This window comes from Pelobates fuscus, chromosome 1 (genome assembly GCF_036172605.1).
Source record: "Pelobates fuscus isolate aPelFus1 chromosome 1, aPelFus1.pri, whole genome shotgun sequence".
Taxonomy (NCBI): Eukaryota; Metazoa; Chordata; class Amphibia; order Anura; family Pelobatidae; genus Pelobates; species Pelobates fuscus.
Genome location: NC_086317.1, coordinates 152709186 through 152735202, shown reverse-complemented (window position 1 = coordinate 152735202; position 26017 = coordinate 152709186). Strand labels below are relative to the sequence as shown.

Below are 26017 nucleotides of genomic sequence, written 5' to 3'. Positions count from 1 at the left end.
GACTGAACGTGAGGGAAAAGGAAACCTCTGTTTGTATAGACAATTTGTCTCAGAAAGTGTTTCAGTACTGCACACTGGACAAAGAAGTTACTGAAAGAGTGACAAACAAGATCTGTGGGATGGAAGTGAGCATTTCAAATAATATCCTTCTCTGCAGGGTGGTGTAAGAAATAAGAGATGTGTCGTGGCAGACCTCAGGTTTAAGAATGCCATGTCCTTTTACAGTTCAGTGGCGTTAAAGAGGCACTGTAGGCACTGTAACTGCTAGTGACGAAGCATTAGCCTGAGCAGCAGTGGGCAGCTTTAGGAAGGCCCTTAAAGTCCCTTGCTGCTCTCTGAGAGAGGTGCTTTCATACCATCACTGATACCGGGAAACATCAGAGTGGCAAACATTAAACCACTTTAGAAGATGTGTTGTAAGGAAACAGCACTTCTGTCTGAGGCCCAAAGACAAATGCACATCTTCCAGAACCCACGTTCCCTCTAAGCAAATTTTGTGAGAAATTTAGCAATGAAACAGTGAAGAAAGGAATCCTATGCATAGCTATGCTACACAATTTGCAGGGTGTATTTATGGGAGTATTTATGGGTCTACAAAATTTGCAGGGTGTGATAATGAAAAATTTTTTCTTAAATGTGTCAACGCTATGCCCCTCCCCCCAAAAAATTCTTACATAAAACAATGACGAATTTTTTTACATGTATTAAGCCCTTCTGTTTATTATACCATGTATTAACCGTTGATTAACCACGGACCATTTTACACTACATTACCTTTTTCCTTTAGCACAGAATGGGTTAACAGACAGCTACGGCTAGCAGTGTCTCAAACCAGCCACCCATAAACGCGATCAGGTCTAAAATACATCAGTATATCATGCACCGCACAGATGTATTGAGGAAAAGTGTGAAAGACACTGAGTGCAGAAATGATACATTACATACCCTGCTTCATTGTGAGCAGTGAATGGATTAATAAAGAGAGGCTGAATGGTGTTATTTAGAAATGCATTTATCTGATACATTGAAGAACTAGCAGTATAAATATAATTCCGTGTGTATTGCTTCTGTGATTGCCATGTAAATATACAGCCGGAAAATTTCATCCACCCAATGTCATATTTTTCTCCAACTGTGTCAGCCTGGCATTATCTGCACCGGCTGCTGATTTGCATTGGATCAGGCCCCGCTGTATCAAGAAGAGACTCCATCATTGCTGTTTTCTGTTAAGGCCATGAGCCTAACATCTCATTGCCTTATTGCCATGCAGGTGTACAGTGAGGATTGTAATAGCTTATAGCTACCTGCTGCTCTACAGATATAGAAACTCGTGTAGCTATAACCACAAAGAGCAGGGATCGGCATCTACTCATACACAGACAACACAATATGTTCCAATTGCTGGCATTTTATAAATAAATGAATGAAAATAATGCATGTACATATCTATATATCTATCTATTTATCTATCTGTCTTTCTGTCTAGCAGTCTGTCTGTCTGTCTGTCTGTCCGTCCGTCCGTCCATTTATCTATCGATAGCGACTTCATATTGAATTATATATACTATGACCACCACAAGGACTAATAACCAAGGGTCCCCTCTCCTTCAGTGTGTGAGGTGTGTGTTGTGGATTTCTGTATGTGATATATAAATCTGGTTGTGTGTAATGTGAGTATAGCAGTGAGTGGTATATGCAAAAAAAAAGTAGCTCACTTTCACATTTTAAAACGCAACTTTTTCTTTTGGATTTCATTATTATAAATAAGAAGACCTCACCAACCCACACAAGTATACACATAGAGACTGCAATCAGTGTTTGTTTAGAAGGCACGCACTCACAGATGCACACATACAAACACATACAGATACATAATACACCCTCACAGTCACACGCATAGAGACACATTCACACAGATACACAAGTACGCACACATTTGTGTACATGTGATTGTTTCTATATATATATATACAGAACACACACACACATATATATATATATATATATATATATATATATATATATATATATAAACACTCATAAACACACAAATACAGACACAAATAGTTGCACAATCATGGATATCTACATCAGGACACACACAAATACACACTCAGAAACATATTCATATGTATGCATGCAAACATATTCACAGATACATGTAGGCAGGGCTCAAATTTTTTATTATTTTATTATTTATCTTTAAAATTTATTTTATTTTTGTTTATCTTCATCATATTAAGCAAGTTCCTCTCTCCCGAAGGAAACAGTACCCTTCAGATTTTGTTTTAAAGCAACTGACCAAATTGCTTAACTAGTAGACAAATTGGTTCCTTATTCACTCACACCAATAACTAACCGCTCACACAATGAGAGACATACACAGTCATACCTGAAGATGCACTCACATAGGAGCATATATAGACAGTCACAAAAACATATACACACTCAAAGTCATACACGTATATAACAACTGTACACACAGTCACACAGATACACACTCTCAGAAATACAGATACACAGTCAGTCTTACAGACACAATCCACATGAGAAGAAATACATGTGGGAAGCAGTGGCCTTGCCAATTAGTACAAAATAGGAAGGGAGATTCAAGTTACCTGCTCCTCAGCCCAATATAGCTAGTGGAGGGTTTGGTGCTCTAGTGCGTAGTTAAAGGCTATAAGTGGGGGAGACGGGCCATTGTGGGGTTATTGTTGTGGCAGTAGTGGGGGTTACGCACTGTAGTGGAGATTTGGGGCAGCATTGGGCGGGGGGTAGAAGCTGTAGTGGGGGTTGGGTGGTGTAGTGTGGGCTTAGAGGCCCATGTGGGGGGTTAGAGGCTGGAGTGAGAGGGTCGGTGGTGTAGTGGGATAGATGAAAGGCTTTAATACAAACATAAAAAGCTAAATACAGTTTATTTCCCCCTCCCTGATGCTTACCTTTGGCCAGGGAGTGGGGAATCCTGAGTCCTGTTGGGAAATGCAGCTTGTCTCCATGGGGTACAGATAGCAATATCCGTCTGCCGCCAGGAAACGTATTAATGTATTGCCGTGGTAACATGCATCAACGCTTTAATACAGTAAAGGAGCAGAAAACGTGGCCTGTAAGTACCCATGTTCTACCACTCGGATCAGAGGCCGGCTGGGTTCTGCGGCAGCCATTGCTACAACTTGGCTTCTGTGGCATAGAGGACACAGGGCCGGCCAGGCGTTTTAACCTCCGTGACGACTTTTTCAGCAGCTGGCACTCCAGCTGCATTAGGGTGTGTCTTTGCACACTCAATGCACACGTTTATAGAAGTAAGTACAATCGTCCTACCGCATAACAATAATAATAATAATAACAAACTATTTAACCAGGAATGATACATTCAGATTGCTCTGGTTTTCAAGTACGTCCTGGGGATATTACTTTTGCCCCTCGTCCAGGGTTGTTGCAATGTAGCTGAAGCTTCTAGGACCTGTACACCTAAGTATCGTTTACAACTCTAACTGGTACTAAACATACAAAATAATATAAAGATACATTAAAATGGTGATATTTGAAATATATATATATATATATATATATATATACCTGCTAAGGCAAAAGCACTATACTCTATACACTATTTATGTGGCTTAAGGAAACTGAACAACAGTTCTCTCTCTCTTAAATTACTTATGTAGAAGTTCTTTATCCCCTTAGTGACCAGACCGTTTTTCAATTTTACCGTTAAGGACCAGGGCTGTTTTTACATTTCTTCGGTGTTTGTGTTTAGCGGTAATTTTCCTCTTACTCATTTACTGTACCCACACATATTTCTCGCCTATTTACTATAAAAAAATATAAATAAATATAAAAACTTTTTTTTAAACCACTTTTTTCTAACTTTGACCTCCAAAATCTGTTACACATCTACAACTGCCAAAAAACACCCATGTTAAATTGTTTCTAAACTTTCTCCAGAGTTTAGAAATACCCAATGTTAACATGTTCTTAGCTTTTTTTTTGCAAGTTATCGGGCAATCAGTACAAGTAGCACTTTGCTATTTCCAAACCTTTTTCTTTTTAAATTAACGAAAGTTACATTGTAACACTGATATTTTATTTATTTTTATATTTATTTTTTTTTATTTAATATTTATTATTTAATTTATTTATTTTGTTTTGTATTTATTTTATTTATTTATTTATTTCACTGGGTGCCTCGACCCCTCAAGGCACTCAGTACACAGGCAGAGCATCAGAAGCCTGTCCTATGGCTTCCGATGCTCTGCTACACTGCCTGGCACCACGTGGGGAGCGATCACTCGGCGGCCCGGCAGTCAGGAGAGGTATTGCAGGATGCCTCGACTGGAAACCTTCACGATCGCTTCCAGCACTCATATTTGCGGTCCTTAATAGTGGTATATATATATATATATATATATATATATATATATATATGTATATAACCCTCCGATAGTTCAAAGCTATGGATATGATTAGAATGAATATATCGGGGGCGGGGCCTGACTACCATGGAGGACAGACGTGCTCTGGCAGAGCTCCTCTGAAAACAAGGAGACTGATGCCATTTCTAGCCCAACCAAACCTTTACCTGGAGACACCAGTCGATCTTCCTGACCCACAACAGGGCAGGGATCCAGTTCAGCGGACTGTGTCCATCCTGAAGCCTGCTGGCCGCAGTCCTCGAAGTATGAGGCCTAGCGCGTGTCGAGCGGGAGAGGCGGCCGATCTCCCGGTCCGGCGCTGTGCGATGCCGACTCACGACAAGCAAGAGCCCCGTTACTCCCCCCCCTGGACCGACGGGGGTGATCGCGGTCCACCCCAGGGAGACAGGCCTGGAACAGAGGGGGCCCATGGTGATACACCACCACAAAGCTTCCGACCCAGTGTGGCACCCATCATGGCGGACGCCATGTGTCTCCCAGACCCTGCTGACTCAAAGCAAGGAGTCTTACAACAGCTAGACAAGCTATTCGCCAACTTCTGGCTTGAGCTGGAGAGCAGGACACAGCCACTCACCTCACAGCGACCAAGCAGTCATCCACCTGAGAGGCAGCCTTTAACCTGGCAGCACTCTCCACAGATCCAGCACGCGAGACAAGCCTCATCATGGCGGCGGAACACGCTGCTCACTCGACACCAACACGGAAGGGTGAAACCCTATAGGAGACAAAGGTGCAAGAGACGCCGGAGAAACATAAAAACAACGCCTCATCCACCTCACTTGAAGGCACCTGGGTCCGCAGTGCAGCGAAATTCTGCTCCTCAACAGCACTGGACCCGACGATCAGACCGGTCTTTTACACTGTCAATCTGGCGCAGAGACCCGAAAAGCTTTGCTGGGATACAGAGGCACAGGATAACCACGGAGGGCATCAGAGGCATGCAACACCAGCCGGAGCAACCAACTCTGTCAGGGACATTTTACTCCCCACCAACACACCTCTGGCTTTTCCCGAGCCTAGGAATCGGCTGACCGGTGACTTTCTGATGGGCATAGGCCTGCTGTTTACTATTTAAGCCCCAAAAGTGTTTAGATAGCCTCCATTAACTCTGATTAATGTTACTCCTCTCTTATATGCCATGCTCTAGTGTATATGTTATCACTCATTTACTAAACCTTTTCAGCTATCATTGTGCAGGGACCAGTGATGAGATGAATTTTAAGCTTTACACCTAGCCTGTTCTCCGTCTCTTATACTATATAATGCACAGGTCTGCTAGATCCTACATATTATTATATTGTTATCCCGCGTTCTGAAAGTCGCCAGCCTGGGAACTCCCTGGGGGCCTACTCTTGTATTCAATCGTTACTTACCAATCCTTTTAAATTGCCTTTGACCTTCTTAGACATAACTATATTTGACTTAACTTACTGTTGAAAGCAGGTCTTAAGATATTAACTGTTGTTCTTAACGTGTTTTCCCTATAATATAAAAACGTGCTGTTTTGATATGCCATGTAAATGATTGTTACTGCATTGCTTGCTTCAGCTGTCGTGGCGAAGTAAACCTGTTTGTTATCCTCAGCACAACAAAATAAAGAATTAAAAAAAAAAAAAAAAAAAAAAGAATGAATATATCATGTAGCCAGAGTATGTTAATCTATAGGGTGGATTGATCGCAAGCAATTGAGTTTAATAATTACTGGCACATTGACGATGATTCAACCCTACAGAATAACATGTCATGAAGTGATATTGGCTCATTCTATCAATGAACATGTCTCTTCTCTTTTATTTGATCCCAGGTCTAGCCTGGAGCAGTTTTTACATACTGCTAATCCTTTACCTCAAGGTCAGGGAAATTTCGATAGCAATCCCTACGTAAGGGTCAGCTGTGGGCCGGTTTTAGCAGGGCTGTGGAGTTGGAGTCAGAGTCTCGGAAGCAATTTTGGATTGCTGGAGTCGCAAAAATTTACTGAATCCAAATAAATGTACAACATATGCCGGTGGGGAGATGTTACATACGTTTAGGCCTATATTCGCCAGATAAGTCAACTCTCGAAATAACATGCAACGTCTGGGCCTAGGCTAGGCCTGCAGATTTGTAGATTTATTATTTGGGCTTAGGCTAGTCAGCAGAAGTCAACAAATGGTATTTTTCTAATAAAATTACAAATGTTGTTTTACATACTGTATTTGTTATATGATATATATATATATTGGTACATATCTCTCCAGCCAGTCATCTATGAATAATACAATACCATAAGCATTAATGTAATCTCCTAGCACTGCAGAAGTACGTCACCAGACCACCAGGGACACTAAGAGCTAAGTGGCTTGCCCCGTTAATGGGGAACTGGGCCAGAATACCCGTGGAATCATACCACTACAGGGGGCTTTTTTTGGAATAACCTTTTAACATGTTTTTTAACCAATTATTATTTCTTTCTACTTAGTTTGGGAGGTATGAATGACTTGTTCCTTGTAATTGTATAAATAAAATATTGGGAGTATTGGTCTTACAGTCTTAGAGCACTTGCACAGTTCAGAAATATCTCCTTTAGTTAGATTTCCTCATAAGTGTCGCCTTCTCCACGCAAAACTACTATCACACTTTACAAATAAAAAATGTTGCCCACTAGTGTATATAAAAGAGTCAGCGTTACCATAACTTCAGGAATCTGAGTCAAATGTTATGTGTACTGACTCCACCCCAGTCCTAGATTTTAACCAAATCTCCTCATTTTGCATAAAGTTGTAATCAGCTTCAAACTAGGGCATCAATTTAATATTTTTTGGTAAACGTAGAAAATCATTTAATATTCTGCAAATAGTATTCCAATTTTTTGATATATTGATATTTAAAAAAACAATTTTAAAAGTTAATCTAAAAATATTTAATTGAGGCCTGGGCGATGTTCACTGCAGCATGGAGTATCATGAAAACATTGCAGTGCATTGATTTTCAAGGGGTTAGAAACACATCTGACATGCAAGAGTTAAGGATACATTTGCTATTTAAACACTACACACATTGATGCTGCATATTCTATACATCCGCACGTTTAGTTTGGAATTATGTATCATAGATAATGTTAGTGACTGCTCCTGTAATAACGGAGTTAAACTCACCACCCCCGCTCCCCCACTACAATTTAGATTCCCTTGGGGGCATTTCAATTTGTGGATTATGGGTCTAGTCTTCGGTGTGATTGTGTTCAAAGTCATGGCCAGATGAAATTTTAATGGAGTGGCTGCAACTCTATTCACAAAAACCCTCTCATCTAATGAAAGGGAAATGTCTTCAAAGCAGAACTGCATCCCTGCTCTCTGCCTGTGTGTGTGTGCCAGTGTTTTAAGGAAGCAACCTATAAACTGCTATATCTATAAACAATGCCAGCATTTGTATATATGTATTGCAAGGAAAACATGTCTGTTGCCTATGTTATTTTAAAGTACTATAGCTCTCGAATGAAAGTCTGCTTTGCATACAGTAAAACCTCACTCTGCTGTTTTAAGCTGATATCTCCCAAATATTCATCCTTCCTGGCTAAACAAATTGATATTGACCTTGGCATTGCTCAATGCACTGACATTTTCATATGGATAAGAACATGCAGAATACCTTTGATATGTTTTCTTCATTAACAATAAAAATCTACTTAACTAAAATTCTATATATGATTTTGGTTTCTGAATGTCATAATTAGACCCCTTAGATATTTAGCAATGAACAGCTTAATGTAGTGGTTTTGGTGTCTACAGTCAGTCCCTGCAGACATGTTAATAAAAACACTGCCTTTTAAGAGAAAAGGAAGTGTTTACAATGCTGACCCCTCCAGTGGCAATCACTCAGACCGCCACTAGACGTGCTTCCTGGGTCAGTGCTGCACAATGTGGAGACGCTGAACTCTCCATATAGAGATGCATTGATTCAATGCATCTCTATGAGGAGATTCTGATTGGTGTAGCATGGCATTTGCCGCGTGTGCGCCTACACGTAAAAAAACACGTAAAACTCAGGCTAAAATAGGAATTTACACTTAAGTTTTCAATCCACTACCAGTCAAATTTTGAGAATAAGCCCTTTCCGCTGGTTGGAGCAAGCTCATTCGCTGTACGAAGAGTTGTGTAAATAATGACATACCCCCATCAACAGAGCCCTGCATTGTGAGGGGCATAGGTAGAAAGCTAGGGTAAACATTCTTTTTTAACTGTTTTCTTGGTAAAGCTCTTTGCTGCCAGCAGACTTATAGATAGTCATGTTAGGACATTATACCTAAACCCCAATATGTGCAATCCAATCAGCATGGTTCAGTTTTAGGAGTCAGAGAAAAGTCTAGGCTTAGAGACCAACTGAATTGATGTCCTTGTAAGGAGAAATAAGCCCAGCTGACACTCTCAGCCAATGAACTTGCTCTGCACGGCAGTGTTTAGCTCAGTGGCACTAACTAACACTCCCTGCAGGAGTTTATGGGCTCCTAAAAGTGCTTTGCCAAATTGTTTTCACACAGTTCAACTACTTACACTGCGAGGGCGCCAAGACACTCGGCACAATGACCACAACAGTGTGCTGTAATAGTTATGTTGCATGTAGCGTTCCTTTATTACTAGATAGATAGAGAACTTCTTATTTTAAAAATACAGGGTTTCAATTCCAAAAGCAAAAAATAAACGACACTGGAACTTTGGCAACCTGAATGAATGAATGATTAAACCTGAAATAAGGTGGTTTGGTAGTTATTCCACACATTTTATAATGCAGTTCTTCAAAACTATACCATAACTCACTGCGGTGAACCAAAACAAAATTGCTAAGCAAAAATAATATTTAAACTAAGTTTGCAAAAACTCACCATTTCCTGCCTGCAAATAACAAAAGCAAGCTACGGTCTTGAACTGCCAAAAAAGACAAAAGGGAAGAAAAAGAAGCCAAAGAGATCCATGTTTGGGTTAAACTTGCTCAATCATTTCCCAGACTGTATACATTAGGCGGAATTCAAGCAGAGTCATGCGACATTTGTGAAAAGAAGGCAAAACAGGCCCAAACTGTGTGAACACACACTGACAAATGTTTAAGAGAAAAACAACTTATCCGGGAGCCAACCTTTTGTCATCTTATGGGGCTTCTTAAGCCACTGTGAAAACCACAGCAATATAACTGTCAAAAACAAACCAAAAGAAAAAGGCCAAAATAGTTTGCTGCTCAAGTAATAAAGAAATAAGAAAAAAAAAAAAAATGTGGGATCGCCAGTGTAGTCTAACATACATCTTTTATGTTTTATCACGGCTACGTGTTTGCAATAAGTGTTGAAACAGATGTCGACCATGCACTATAATTATGGTTTATCTTCTTAGATTGATGCAACCTGCATCTTGCTGCTGTACTGTACATGCATATTAAACAGCACTATAAACTGATAAGTTATTCGTCATGATGGATGCAATGTACTATATAGTATTGCATATGTACCAATAGAGCATGGAAAGGGACCGCAGAATTTAAACTAAACAGCCTGGCTGGAAAAATAAGTGGGACATTTTTTACCATTTTAGCCTAACATTTACAAATCTCTCGTCAGTTCTTAGCAATCCAAAGTAACTGAATAAATCCCAATATTTAACATGACAGTAGAATCAAATATTTAGTGTTGTATTTAATGCTAGTGGTATTAACCTCTTTCAGGGTTATTCACTAAAGTGAGAATTTAAAGTGAATTTCAGATTAAAGGTTGCTGACGTAGAGAATTTTTCCAATTTGCCCGTTTTGATTTTTATTTTTTTTTAATATGCCTTGTTTTTTTGTACACCCAGATATATTCTGTAAATTCATGCTCACATTGCCAAATAAAACAGAAGAGACTGAATGATCTGATTTAATTTCCTGAAGCTTGACCTAAAGAGCTTACAATCATTTGGGGATTTATTAACTAAGCACCAATTGGCAGTTAATAGAAAAAGCAAATAGCAAAAAATTACAAAGATTAGGCTAAAGTAATCAGACTGTGACCATAGAATTGGAGAATATTTCCATATTGACTCTATAGGTCTAAATTTTGCAATTCAGTTTGCTATATTTTAGCGTTTAGTTAATAAACCTCATATTTCCCCTCTTTTCCCAGTCTCTTGTGGTGATGGTTGCAAATTAACAACAGTTGCAGGGCACCAGGTAGGTTAGGAGCACTGGGTTCTTAAAGAGTTAAATGTTAAACTTCCCAAGTCCTATATATATATATATATATATATATATATATATATATATATATATATATATATATATATATATTCTTAAAGTACATTGACATGCTGTGACCATAAGATTTATCGGATTATCTTCTATAACAATAACATACATAAATGTATGTTTTGGAATCTTCTGATCATGCAAGTGTTGTAATTAGCAAAAATGCAATATATGTTGTTTGTCTGCACCAATAGTGTGATAATTGCATTTGCAAAAATTCTGTGCTTTAATTTATTGAGTCATATTTGTACGCATTTATGTACGCATATCGATTTTATTTATTCATAGAGATATTATTAGAGCTAATTTGTTTTAAATTAGCAGAGATTTTTTAACCAAAGGCTCCCAGCAGGGAGGCAAGACCTCCTCTTCAATACATGAGGCTAATTAAAGAAAAAAAAATGGAGAGCTTCACTAGAATCAATGTAACATTTCTTGTGTTAAAGAGGCACTATCTCCCCCTCCCTGAAAACGGAGTATTTCATAAAGATAGAAATAGTCACATTGACTGTATTGTAATGTCACTAAAATTCCAACACAATCTGCAGATATACTGTGACAAAGAAGGGACTAGCTTGTCTCTATATATTTTCTTTGCCTGACACTTCTGGACACTGGGCGGAGCTACCGCCATCGAGAGATGCCAATCCCCAGAGCCGCCACCTGTGACGCTGCAAGGAATTGGCTTTATCTCAGAAGGCCGTGGGATCCTCCATAGATCTCAATGCTGTACTCTTGCGCATGTGCGATAGTTCAGCAGTGACAACAGCTCACTGAAGAGGACACACCAAGTGAAGAAGGCAGCACACGTGAAGGACAGGTTCAGGTAAGTAGAACTATCCTTTGTCTGTCCTCCCCCCCGCCCCACGGTCACCAGTGATGTCATTGTTAAAGGTCTTTGCAAATTCTGCAAAGTCCAAAGATGGTAAGAGAGCCACTTTAACGTATTAACTGCATAATAGCAAAACCTAGGCTAAAATAGCGGATTTGGAAAAATTCTCCCATTCAGCTAATATAACAGCTCGGCTATTATAGTCTAAATTTGTACTTTTTTTTTCAGCTATAAATTTGATCCATATAGTGTTGGTTAATAAACATCTCTTGTTAAGCATAATTTAAAGGAACAATATGCGGTCAGTTACACAAACATGTATTCCTGACCCTATTGGGTTAAAATGTATCTTATTTCCAGCGCCAGGCGGTTCTGCCAACGCTGTCTCGCCCCTGATCTGCCTCCTTGGTCAGATCATCAGAATTTACAATGCTTTCCCCTATGATAAAGATTTGCATTGGCTAAAATTGGCAAGGAGGCTGGATGGGGGAAACGCTGGTTTGGCCAATCATCACCTCCTCATAGAGATACATTGAATCAATGCAACGCTATGAGGAAAACACTGTGCAGCACTGCCTCAGGAAGCACCTTTAGTGGCCGTCTGAGGAGTGGCCACTGGAGGTGTCCCTAGGGGGTAATGTAAACACTGCGTTTTCTCTGAAATGCCTGAAGGGAATGATTATACTCACCAGAACAAATGCATTAAGCTGTAGTTGTTCTGGTGACTATAATGTCCCTTTCTAATGATATAAATATTTACTCACTAAACAAGATATTGTGACAATTGCAAATTTGAGGCCAAAATAGCCAAACTTGAAAAATACTGCTATTCAGCTATTTCTCTAGCTCAAAGTATTTGACTCAGATTCCAGTTTAGTGACTCTTCATGAGCTGGTATAGTTAACAGCTAAAATGTGTTTTACAGGAAACCCTTTAAGCTATAGTTACGTAAAGAATATCCCTTACTGGGCAGATTTTCTCATGTCAAACATGTATTTAATAAGCATGGAAAATGAATTAAATGTGTGCAGCACGAAATCAGTGCTACCCAAACAAGTCTTCAAGGGCCACTAGTTGTAAAGGCTTCATTGACACCTCCACTGGGACAAAACTGACAATCCCTAACTCACGGACCATTGGAGGTGTCTAAGGACCGCTTTGAGATTCACCGAGTTAGACAGTTCTGTGTATCATAACAAAAAAACATTTTCTAACTGTAATTAATTAATATGTAGGAATGTCTTCACTAAACCAGAAATTATATAGAATTGACAAGTAAATCACACCTTTTATATCAAAATACCAGACTTGGAAAAATTGGTTACTGCGGAATCTGTACTAATTAACCAAAAGTGAACATTTCTTTACACCTTCCACCATGTAAATTGTTCTTCATCATCATACACAAAGCCACTTAATGCAACCAATAGTCCAAATATTGTGCTTAACCATAAAAAAACAGAAAGGATGCAGACTTGTATTCAGTGAATAAAACTGATTATTCTATAAGCAGTTAAAATGTAGATCTAAATTTGTGAAGAAAAAAATCCCAAATATCCTCAGACAGTTGCAGACATATATTTTTTCTTAACATTGATTGCTGATGCTGAAGACCATGGAAATTGCAATCTCACCTTGCTACCTGCACCCAATCTACAGACTATTCTATCCATCGACTAATCTGTATCCATTTCTTAAAATCAATATACGGTAGTTATATACTATTGCCTTTTCCGCAAATCCATAATAGTTTAGAATGATAGTGGACTACAGAAACATCATACACAGCACAACGACAGTGAGGACCACACAGCCATTAAAAAATACAAGGAGCGCAAAGTACTTACTCATCTAATTGTTTAATTGCATTAGAGCAGCCTAATCCTTAATTAAGCTTATGTAGTCCATCTAGCCCATTGCAATGCCAAATGTTTACATGACGCAAGGACTGAAATCAAACTTTGTGCTTATCATGCACAAAGTTTGATCCACAGTGCCACCTACCTCAATCATCATAGTCTACCTTGCCAGGTAACCCAAGTGTTAAAAAGAAAGCTGATGCTAACGCTACAGCTGTAGCAGGAATACCTGACAGTGTGACAAATGACAGTCCTGATACAGACATTTCTGATAAGACAGTTCTCCTCAATATGCACACACACAAAGGCTCAAAAACTACCCGTTCGCTTTCTGACAGAACCTGAAATCCAATATCTTCAATCTCAACTGCTCGGAAACACCTTCGCATACACAAAACTCACAAGCCCTGTTATGTATTTGCAAGGCCCTGTTTGCTTTACAATCTTATATTTGCCTTACTTGAGTAATACCTGGAAAACACTACAGTAAAGACTATCAGGGGGAAGAGAAATAAGGAACAGGCGATAGCAGTTGATGACTTATAACCTTTTTACTATGGGCTTTTTCAGTATTTAAAACAAAAAGAGGCAAACATATTGGTCCATAGGAGAAATGCATTGTTTCTATGTTGAATGGAGCATTCTGCGTTAACTGAATACTGGTATTAATCAATCCCCAGAACTGACAGCTCAAGAGGGCTTGATAGAGTAACGGCTAAGAAACACTCCTTGTTGTCACTCTTTAGGAGGCAAAGGTGGAGATTTATCAAGGCAAAACAGGTGCTATTCTGGGTGCAAAACGTTAAATGTGGAGAGAAATTCTTGGTTTCCATGGTGATTTGGCCTTCATTTGCACTTTGCCCCAGGATAGTACCTGTTTTTCCAACGACTTCCAAATATTGCTGTCTCTGTTTTGTAAGCATTTTGCATGCACATTGCGTGTGAGCTACAAAACAGTAAAATTAATTAATGCACGGTGTCTGTGAGTGTATCACAGAGCTCCAGAGCAAGAAGCACAAAGTAATGTGCAGTTTGTCTATCGGAACCTCTCAACCATACACAGTTTGTATTCAAGTATCACACAACTTAATAACAATTTAAAAAAACAAACATATTCGTATCACAGAGCTCCACAGCAATACAAATCATAATACAGTACAGTTTTGTATAATTGTATTAAAGAGCTCCACATAAGTTAACTAAATGGGTATTAGTCTGTCACAGAGCTCCAACCACATAAACATACAAAGTAATGTGTGTTGTGTATTTCAGAATCGGTAATGAAACAGTAATAAAGCTCATAGAAATGTGCTGAGTGTATTACTGTATTATAATGCTCCACAGCAATATAAAACAAAGTAATGTGTTCTGTATATCAAAGTCCCACAGCAATAAAATGTTATTATGTAGTGCCTATGTGTGTATCATAGAGCTCTACAGTTATATAACTCAACGTATTGTGAGGTGCTTATGAGTGTATCACAGAGCTCCGCGGCCATAAAAATTATAGTAATTTGCAGACTATAACAATATCACAGAGCTCCACAGCTATAAAACTCACAGTAATATGAAATCTGCATGAGAGCATCAGAGGGCTCCACAGTGTCTCCCTTTGGCCATGTGAAGTAATATAAAAAAAAAAGACTTGCACCAATAATAAGTGTATATTGTAGACTGAGGTTAACAAATATTACAAGTCAGCCTGAATTGTAAAAGTCAAGGGAGAAGTTCCTTATGTAATTGCCAAAAGTTAGGCACTAGCAGCAAGCTTGTTATGAGTCCTCGTCTCCTAGGAACTGTCAAACCCTGATGTAATATTCAACATTAGTGCGATAACATTTTGCTTAGTTAAAAAAGGATATGTTACTACAAACCTTTCTATGGCACTCTCTCAGCTCAATCACGATCAGCATTATCAACGCAAAATGTATTGGAGTGTAAGCTCTGCAGGGCAGAGCATGCGACTCTACAAACAAGACAGCGCCTCATTAATATAGCTAGACTGCATTATCATTATACCAATTCTAAAATCTCTCTATGCATTGCTGTCAGTTATGTCAAGTGGATTTTATCATGCATCTGCAACCTGTAGTCAGCTGCTATGTGGTTTGATTGAGCCGCTTCGGCTTGAAGACAGAAAGAAAACACTTGTAACGGTCTGAATTCTCCCCAATGCAACGTGTGCACAAACAATGTGTAGACATACGCAATGTCTAAAAGCACACTGTGCGGATTTTCACCCAAATTATGAGGGGTTACATTTTCTATATAATAAAAAGAGATATCCATTGTAATTAGAATATAGCTGCCAACATTGATTCATAAGAATTGTGCACTTACAAGCTCCAAAATATATTATATCCTTAAAAAAAAATTAAATGGTTACATTATACATTAATAGCTCTTGGCCTTTTTAATTAGATGGTTGGACCACAGAACATGAAGGTGTTGCCACGGAAATAGATGCCACTTGCCCTGATACATGTATCTCAGGCATTCCCAAGACAAATACCTAATCTATGAAGATTTATTTATTATAGGTTATCAATTATCTCTCTCTCTCTCTATATATATATATATATATATATATATATAAATGTAGGTCTGCATATTATCTGTGATTCCATTTGGAATTCATCTATGCAGCTCATCTCTCAACATGAAATCCCAGAATTCATTTTTTTTTTCTTCAAACTTCAGTATCCTGATTTTACCATGTGAGAATACACAGTGATGAGGTATTGCGCTGAACAGGGGGGATAATAGATGTACATCTCACACATCATTTGCAATGAAAAATGGAAATGTCACATACTAATATTAAAAAGTGGGAAAAATTATCACACAATGGAAAGCAATCACAAAAGTGCTGTTTGTGTTGTTTCACATTAACCCCTCACAGACACACAAATGGGACCTTAACCATAAATCTGAGAGTATGGAGCCTATTTGTACAGTAGTACAATGCCACTTGGGCTAAACACACACATGCAAAAAAAAACAAAAAACCACACACACACAAATAATAATAATACCCACACAAGACAAATCCAGAAAAAAAAGAAGAAATGTCAAACTGGCCACAGGAAAAAAAGGCTTTCACTGTCCAGGTGACATAAAACTTACATCTTCATGTGCAGTTCACATTTCCAGCACACTAAAGGTTAAAAGAAAATACACTGGCAGTATATAAAAATTAATAATGTCAGTGATTTAATTAAAAAAATCGGAAAAAGCCACAGCATTAATAAACGCTTCAAAGCTCCAAGAAAGGGTAAGGCAGCATGTAAAATATGCGGCTTGTGGGCAACCTCAGTTATTTAACCCATTTGGCTAGGAAGAGACACATGCTCCCATTGCTTAGTAGTGATCATAGCTGTAAAAAAAAAAATTATTGAAATTTCACATGCCTTCAGAATGTACTGCTCAGCAATGCATTCTCTGATAAGGGTCAGCTAAATCCTTACAAGACACTAGTACCCATTAGATTCTACAGGAGTTGGGTAACCTACAGACACGGGTTGTCATTTACATTGTCATACATACATACATCTAGTCATTTTTGTACTGTTAGAAATTATCTCAATAAATATATTTACCACACACAGTCATGATTTCCCTGCTATATGGTAGATCATTTAATTTCTTTTTATCACCACCACCATGTATTTGATGTTCAGGGCTGATAGCACAGTATCTGCAGAGCTATGCCACCCATCATTCAGTAGTGCAGAGCTGAATGAATTTCTGGTTTAAAGTGTGAATGGTGAGTGGGTTAATGCCACTGATAACCCATCATGTTTTAGTGTTACCCGTATACATTCGCAGATCTGCTGATGAAGCCCTGGTCAAGCTAGTTCCTCCTGATCTCAGCCAAAATCTACAAGCACCACATGGGGGCCGTTTTCCTGCAGAGGCTGTGGAATAAATACGGGATGTGATGATGGAGGGCAACCACACATGGTTTGGGGGGGCAATAAGATGTGCTTAACTCTTCTTCACCCGTAGGCTGCTTGCCACTCAATTTGGCTACAGAGGCGGTCAAAGGACCTTCTGAAATGCCCCCCCCCTCCCCATGGCAGTGCCCTCTTAACCACCCTGAGAGCCCCATTTAACCACATGTACCCAGCTCTCACCTCCTCAGATCCTTGGGCTGTCCAAGCTGTGCCAACACCAGCCTCAGTGTTCCAAGGCTGCAATCCACATGGGAAATACAATGGGGTCTTGATGAGATCCAGGCAAAGCCACAAAAAAAGGTCCACTGTCTTATCTGTATTCCTAAAGTATCTCCCAGTAGTGAGTGAGTCAGTCAGTCATGCATAGACTGGAGGCTGGGGCTGCTTGCTAGCTTTTCCTCTTCTTCTCTATAGCAATCACTTGCCTCCCCTTATTATGAGTGAGAAGCCCTCTCTCCCATTGCCAGTGCAGGAACTGTTCGAGATGAGGCTTTTCCTCCAGCCATGTCCTCTCTGCTTCCCAGGCAGCTGAGATCTACACTAGCTTTTTTTCTCGCTTTCACATGCAACGGAGAAACTCCCCCTTCCATATACACACACACAGTGTCAGCAGTCACCCTGCCTGCCAGAGCCTGCCTCCCCGCATTACCATGCACAGTATTAGCATACTGTCAGGGGGCAGCTTAACTCCTTCTCTGCCGGCACACAGCCGCTGACCCCTACCTAGCAAGGAAGGGTAGAGCTGGAGGGGACTAAGCATAGATTGTAAATGCATGCCCTCACTTATTTAAAAAATAAAAAAGTGAAATAAATCAATAAACGTGTGTAAGGTTGCACAGGCTAATTTCTCTATTCATGCCGAGATTTACACATAAGAATCTATATGGAGTGTGTGTGTGTGTGTGTGTGTATATATGTACACACACATACGTATTGTAGATAGGCAGATAGGGACGGGTATGATAAATTCTCAGCAATGTAAACATTTTAAAACGGTGTTTATTACTGTTTTTATCCATTAGAACATTAAGAATATATATATAGACGTGCTGTTTGATTAAGGTTCCTTTCTACTCCAGGAATTGCCATTTGAGATCCTGTCTAGCTGTTGTCCAACTGCAAATCCCATTGTCTTAAGCAGACTGTGCACAATGCCATTTGCTGACTGGGAGTCATGGGAGTCGAGGATGTTCTAAGTCAACAACATATTCTAGGGTGATATCTTGTGGTTACTTCTGGTTTATTGCACAAATAGCTGTCACTGTAAAGACTGTCACTAAACAAAACTATGCAGATTAACTAGTTGCAAATCATGCTTAAACTGAAAGTATGTTCATTTATTACTTAGTTGCTAACACCTACATGCAAACCAGTGGATCACTGGCAATATTTAGTCATTTTCTCTTTACTGAATGAGGTGTATACCATACCTCTATGCTTATTTTTCTACTTCAGAGCTCTCTCCTCGTTGTATTTTATGAATTAGTACACTCATATTGAGAACATGAGTGGGTTATCAGGTAATTGACCCCAAGATTTAGGGTAAATATATATATTTTTTTCATTAACACCAGTTTACTAAATGCAAGCAGATATAGCTGATATGGAAAACATATCCACCTCACAGTACACTGTGATACATGTTGCAAACAAGTCAAAGTGACAATACAAGTTATGCAAACAGGAACAGCAAGTTTGACAGTTATGCTCAAACAAGTTTGTAGTTCTTTCTTTATTGGCATGTGAATACAGGACCCTAAACTAAAGATATCACAACGTTCTGAGAAGAGGGATATTCACCCCTACCAACCAATATAAAAAAAAATTAAAAAATTCAAGGCAGAAGGAGGACAGTTCACTAAACAGACAACACGTTGTTTTGAGCAGACAGCCTGGATGCAAAATTGTGTCAAAGACAACAGAGATAACAGAGGTTATTTTAGCTTCGGTTTTGCATGTCAGTGTTCAACACACTATAATTCGCGTTTTAGCGAATAGGCCCCATTGTAAACTGATGAGATGCATAATTTAATCATCACGTAATGAAAGTGTTAAAAAAATTTTTAAAAATCCCCAGAATACTTTATTTAGAATGTTCCCAAATATTATTTTGGTCATTCACACCTATCCCTTGGGTATGTAATGCAACATCAATTTAAGCCATTTATCATCACAGCAAGACAAACACTAGTGCCAATGTAGCTGCCTTTGAAGAAGGACATGGGAAGATCTAGTTTGAATTTTGGAGAGCACTCAATACAGTTTTGTCACTTCACATCCCTTTAACTTTATACCCTATGCAATAGCTACAGCCCCTCCTTATTAGGAGATAGCGATTGCCTGTTTGACCTTGATGTGGTGTAGATAATATTTTGTGGCACAAGAGGGTCACATCATTGATGCTGTTGCTACATCACTGATAATCGTGAATGTCAATGAGTGAAAACCCCTGGTGTGCTTATGTCTAGATACACTGAGAATTATTCTATCAGATTTTTTTTTTCTTCTTCATGTGTGTTTTGTTTATTTGAAAAGCTGTAGTTTTTTGTTTTTTCACAAGACACAAAACCTCAACATTCTTTGTGTCATGGCTTTGGTTTCATTCAAGGAAAAATTCTTACTGAAGCTTTTGTTAAGCGAGAGGAAGGAATTCTGTGCTATTTATTTATCGTGACGAAGCCATTGTCATGTAGAATGACAGAAACGACAATTTATGACATGGTTTGCTGTGTTTGTGTTTTAATTTTTACACAGTCATGTCGGCATTAAAACATGTTAAGGCAAAAGAAAAAAAAAAATCCCCTGTAATCTTATTTACTCAGACTTCTGTACTATTTTGTGGCTTCCGCAAAACTAGAATTACCAGTCTACTAGGAGGCTTTGTAAGGATATCTTGAATGCCACCTCCTCATCAAATGGTAAAAAAAAAAAAAAAAAAAAAAAGTAAAAAAAATAATATATATATTTATATAGAAACATAGAAGCATAGCAAGTGATGGCATATAAGAACCATTCGGCCCATCTAGTCTGCCCAATTTTCTAAATACTTTCATTAGTCCCTGGCCGTATCTTATAGTTAGGATAGCCTTATGCCTACCCCACGCATGCTTAAACTCCTTTACTGTGTTAACCTCTACCACTTCAGCTGGAAGGCTATTCCATGCATCTACTACCCTCTCAGTAAAGTAATACTTCCTGATATTATTTTTAAACCTATGCCCCTCTAATTTAAGACTATGTCCTCGTGTTGTCGTAGTTTTTCTTCTTTTAAATATAGTCTCCTCCTTTACAGTGTTGATTCCCTTTATGTATTTAAATGTTTCTATCATATCCCCCCTGTCTCGTCTTTCCTCCAAGCTATACATGTTAAGATCCTTTAACCTTTCCTGGTAAGTTTTATCCTGCAATCCATGAACCAGTTTAGTAGCCATTCTCTGAACTCTCTCCACAGTATCAATATCCTTCTGGAGATACCATATCCAGTACTGCGTACAATACTCCAAGTGAGGTCTCACCGGTGTTCTGTACAATGGCATGAGCACTTCCCTCTTTCTACTGCTAATGCCTCTCCCTATACAACCAAGCATTCTGCAAGCATTTCCTGCTGCTCTATTATATTGTCTGCCTACCTTTAAAGTCATCAGAAATAATCACCCCTAAATCCCTTTCCTCAGATGTTGAGGTTAGGACTCTGAAATATTCTGTACTCTACCCTTGAAATTTTATGTCCAATATGCATTATCTTGCACTTATCCACATTAAATGTCAGCTGCCACAGCTCTGACCATTTTTCTAGTTTACCTAAATCAACCCTGTTACATATGTTAGTATCATCAGCAAAAAGGCATCCCTTACCATCAAGACCTTCTGCAATATCACTAATAAAAAGATTAAAGAGAATGGGTCAAAGTACAGATCCTTGAGGTACCCTTACTTGTAACTAGACCATGCTTCCAAAATATACTCCATTGACTACAACCCTCTGTTGCCTATCACTAAGCCACTGCCTTACCCATTCAACAATATTGGGATCCAAACTTAAAGGGACGCTATAGTCACCAGAACAACTACAGCTTATTGAATTTGTTCTGGTGAGTAGAATAATTACCTTCAGGCTTTTTGCTGTAAACACTGTTTACACAGAGAAAAATGCAGTGTTTACATTAAAGCCTAGTGATAACTTCACTAGTCACTCCTCAGATAGCTGTTAGAGATCCTTCCTGGGTCATGGTTGCCTAAAATGCATTCAAATATTTAGTGTCTCCCCCTTCTGCATGCAGACACTGAACTTTCCTCATAGAGATTCATTGATTCAATTCATCTCTATGAGGAGATGCTGATTGTCCAGGGCTGTGTTTGAATCATGCTGGCTCTGCCCCTGATCTGCCTCTTTGTCAGTCACAGCCAATCCTATGGGGAAGCACTGTGATTGGATCATGCCACCACTTCTGATGATGTCAGCAGACAGGTTGTTTTTCTGAGGCAGATGCAGATCTAAAGCTTCAGGCTTGAATACAGTAAGATGTTGCTATATTTATGGAGGCATGAGGGGCCCAGGGGGACTAGATGGTGGTTTTAACACTATAGGGTCAGGAATACATGTTTGTGTTCCTGACCCTATAGTGATCCTTTAAAGATTGCAGTTTATTGATATGCCTTCTATGTGCAACAGTGTCAAAAGCCTTACTGAAATCTAGGTAAGCATTATTTTAGTTACTCAATCAAAAAAATCTATAAGATTAGTTTGGCATGATCTCTCTGAAGTAAACTCATGTTGTCTCTGATCTTGAAATCCATGTGATTTTAGATGTTCAACAATCCTATCCTTTTTTTTTTTTATCTTTATTTTTCTGTGCTTAGGTAGTTACAAACATGTGTCAAGTGCCACAACAGCACACATGAATAGAACATTGTTTTCCACAGTGGCATTATAACAGTGTGAAGATACTATTCGTTGGGCACATAGCATTATAACAGTGTGAAGATACTATTCGTTGGGCACATAGCATTATAACAGTGTGAAGATATTATTTGTTGGGCACACCGCGTTATAACAGTGTGTAGATATTATACGTTGAGCACATAGCATTATAACAGCGTGAAGATTCTATACGTTGGGTGCATAGCATTATATCCGTGTAAAGATACTATTCGTTGGGCATATAGCGTTATTACTGTGTGAGGATTGTATTCGTTGGGCACTTAGGGTTGTAATAGTGTGAAGTTGGCTGGTGTGGGAGCACTAGCTATCGGCATGCGTGTGGGCAGCCCGGTGTTTGGTCATGGAGCTTGATGCTACGCTGTGCGGACCTGCGCTGGGGTTGCTCTATGCAGGTTGGGGCTGTGTTGTAGTGTTTGGTATGTGGCCGATGCTTCGTGGAACAATACCTGGCGTGTGGACGTTGCACCTTTGCTGCAAGCCATGCACTTAAATTATAGTGGAGTGGGCTTCGCTGTGTGGCTGTGGGGTGCGTTGGTAGCCCTTGTGTTCTGTCTCTGTTACCGGGGGGGGGGGAGGGAGGCTATAAGGAAAGAGTGGCTATAGGGTGCCCTGAGTGGCTAAGTAGTAGTGTGGGTGCTCCGCAACAAGGAGCTGCAATAAACATCAATTATAAACAACGATTTAAAACATTTGAGACATCACTCGGTGCAGCATGTGGTGCTGCTGAGGTTTGGTGGTCTGGAACCCAGGTGGCTTTGGGGCTGCCTCAGGTTGTGGCTGGTGCGGTGGCTGCTGTCTCGGCCCATCTAGGGACAAATGGGGCCACTGTTGCGGGGTTCCAGGTGGAGCGGTCTGTTGGCGTAGTGCTGGTCTCCTCGGGGGGTTAGAGGCCGAGGGGAGTCCCAGGGTAGGCAGCAGTTCCTTTGCCTCTTGTAAGTCCCGGATGGTGGAGGCAGTGTTCCTGTATTGGACCAGCAGTGTGCGTGAGCCTCTCCAGTGGTAGGGGACTTTGTTCTGGCGTAGGAGAGCTGTGAAGGGTTGAAGTGAGCGTCGCCACGCCAGGGTGGACCCCGACAGGTCTGCGTAGAAGGATAGCTGCATGTTTTCGAACATGTACGGTGAGTGTTTTCGTGTGGTGCACATCACCGCCATCTTGTCCCTGTGGTTTTGGAAGCGTACCAGGAGGTCCCGTGGGGCCGTTGTAGGAGCCTTGGCTGCCCGTGGTAACCGATACATGTTTTCTATTGGCACCTGTCTGGCTTGCTTAGGAGGCAGGAGTGTCTGCAGGAGTCTCTGCAGTGTGTGTGGTAGCTCGGTCTCCGGTATCTCCTCTCCAATGCCTCGGATTTTGATGTTCCGGCTGCGGTTCTGATCCTTAAGCTCTCTGATGATGTTTAAGCTCTTGGACCGTTTGTTGCAGGGTTTGTGTTTGTTGCTTGGTGTGCTTGGAGTCCGCCTCCAGTGTGCTCAGGCGGCCCGCTAACCCCTGCAGATCATTGCGCAGTTGGGCCATGTCGGCCTGTATCGTTAGTTGGAGCTCCGCTAGTAGGTCCTTCAGGACCACGGTGGTCACCGGTGAGGAGTCCGGTCGCGGGGGTGACTGGCGAGGTGCTATCCCCGCAGGTGGCTGCTCCATTTCCGCCTCAGTGTTGAAGTCGTCGGAGACATCTGAGCAGTATTCGTTGTAGACGGCCATGTTTGGGCCTTGGGCGCTGAGCGCTTGTTTCCATAGGTCTCCAATACTGTGGTGTTGCCGCAGGTTGTCGGACTTGGGCTTTTTAGTTTTTCGGCCCATATCGTTGGCGGCTGTTCGCGGGTCAGTTTGGTGCCCGATTCGATGGGGTGGGTTTGTTTTAGCGAGCCCGACGTGTTTGTTTGCTGCGGAGCTCTTGTGGCGTGCGGCCATTCAGGTCGGTTGCTTGGCTCCGCCCCCAACAATCCTATCCTTTAACATGGTTTCCATTACTTTCCCCATACTGAAGTAAGGCTTACTGGCCTATAGTTGCCCAACTCCTCCCTACTACCTTTCTTGTGAATGGGCACAACATTTGCTAACGTCCAATCTTCTGGCATTACTCCTGTTAACACTGATTGGTAAAATAAATCCGTTAATGGTTTTGCTAGTACACCACTTAGCTCTTTTAATAACTTTGAGTATATTTATATAGCACTTGTCATATAAATACCGTACTGTAGGGTAATATTTATTAATCCTCTCAAATTACGATGGAAAACAAAGGAGATATCTTTGCTGGCAGTGGAAACGTTAGCCTTCAGTAATAAACTTTAACATTATCGAATGTTATGCAGTAAAATCCGAATACACTCCAAATTATCAAAATGTGGTGACTATCACAAGGTTTTTCCAAGATTTGCAAACTGGATAGTTTCTAAAGTAAAATCTAAGGGAAATTTAATAAATTGTACAAAATGTAATAGATAAATCGTCAGAATTCTTCACCAGAATAGTAATTCACTGAAATTAGAAATGATGTGAAATCAATGCAAATTCAAAGTGAATTTCAAATTTAAGGCCCAAAGTAGCCAAACAGGAAACATAGCTGAGCTTTTTTTCAAGTTTGGCTATCTTGACCATAAAATTTAAACTCATTTTAATGTCCCAAAAATGTTCACTTTAATAAGTAATCACCAAAACCAGCAAAGCAGTCTGCACTCTTCAGGATATCAGAATAATCCACCAGGTAGATCATGGGAAACATAAATATTTCCAAATTCACTCTGGTTTGTATCAGTAGGAGACATATTAACAAAATTAATTCACCTGATTATTGCAGCCTAAACTACATAAATCTGCAATATTTACTCACTGGCTGTGCAAGTATTATACGATAATGTATTGATTTAAACAAATGGGGATTCTCTATTAACCAGGAGAGGTTACACACACAGAAACACACAATGCATCCCTTACACACACACACACGCACACACACTCATATACAGAAACACACAATACATCCCTTACTCTCACACTGAAACACACTATGCATCCATTACACACATACAATGCATCCCTTACACACTGAAGCACACAATGCATTCCTTACACACATACACATTCCTTACACACACAGAACCAACCAATGCATCCCATACGCGCACACACAGAAACACACAATTAATTCTTGCACACACACAAAGAAACACAATGTATCCCTTACACACACACACACACACACACACAGAAAACACACACTGCATGTTCCAAAATCATATTGCATCCCTCACACAAACATACAATGCAACACTTACACACAGACACTTACACACAAACACACACTGGTTCACATACACACAGACAGAAACACAATGTATCTATTACACACACACACACATACGATGCATCACTTACACACAGGGCTCGAGTCCTGCAGGAACGCGTGGGAACGGCGTTCCTGCACTTTTTCCACAGCAGGAACGCCGTTCCCATTACTAGTCCTGCAGGACCCAGGGCTGACACAAGCGGCTGCCAGAGCAGGGGGAGCACAAATCCGAATCCCCTGCCTCCGACTGGGGACTCGGATTTTTAAACTCACCTCTCCCCCTGCAGTCAGTGGAGTCGTCCGGCCTCTCCTAATGATGTCAGTAGGAGGGGGCGTGACTTTCTCTGCTCTTCTCACAGGACCGCTGGGGAGCAGAGGAAGTCACGCCCCCTCCCCCTGACATCATCAGGAGAGGCCGGCTTACTCCACAGACTGCAGGCTGCAGGTTCCAGATCCTGTCCC

At 40.2% G+C, this 26017-nt stretch overlaps 1 protein-coding gene across 1 annotated transcript in view; it reads right to left on the bottom strand.

Annotated features, from left to right (window-relative positions):
- PLXNA2 (plexin A2) overlaps positions 1-17880 on the bottom strand; it is a 330517-nt gene extending 312637 nt beyond the window's left edge. The window contains exon 1 of the mRNA XM_063450974.1: positions 17510-17880. The gene's annotated coding sequence lies outside the window, so the exon portion shown is untranslated. The remainder of the gene's footprint in view (positions 1-17509) is intronic.
- Between the last annotated feature and the right edge of the window lie 8137 nt (positions 17881-26017).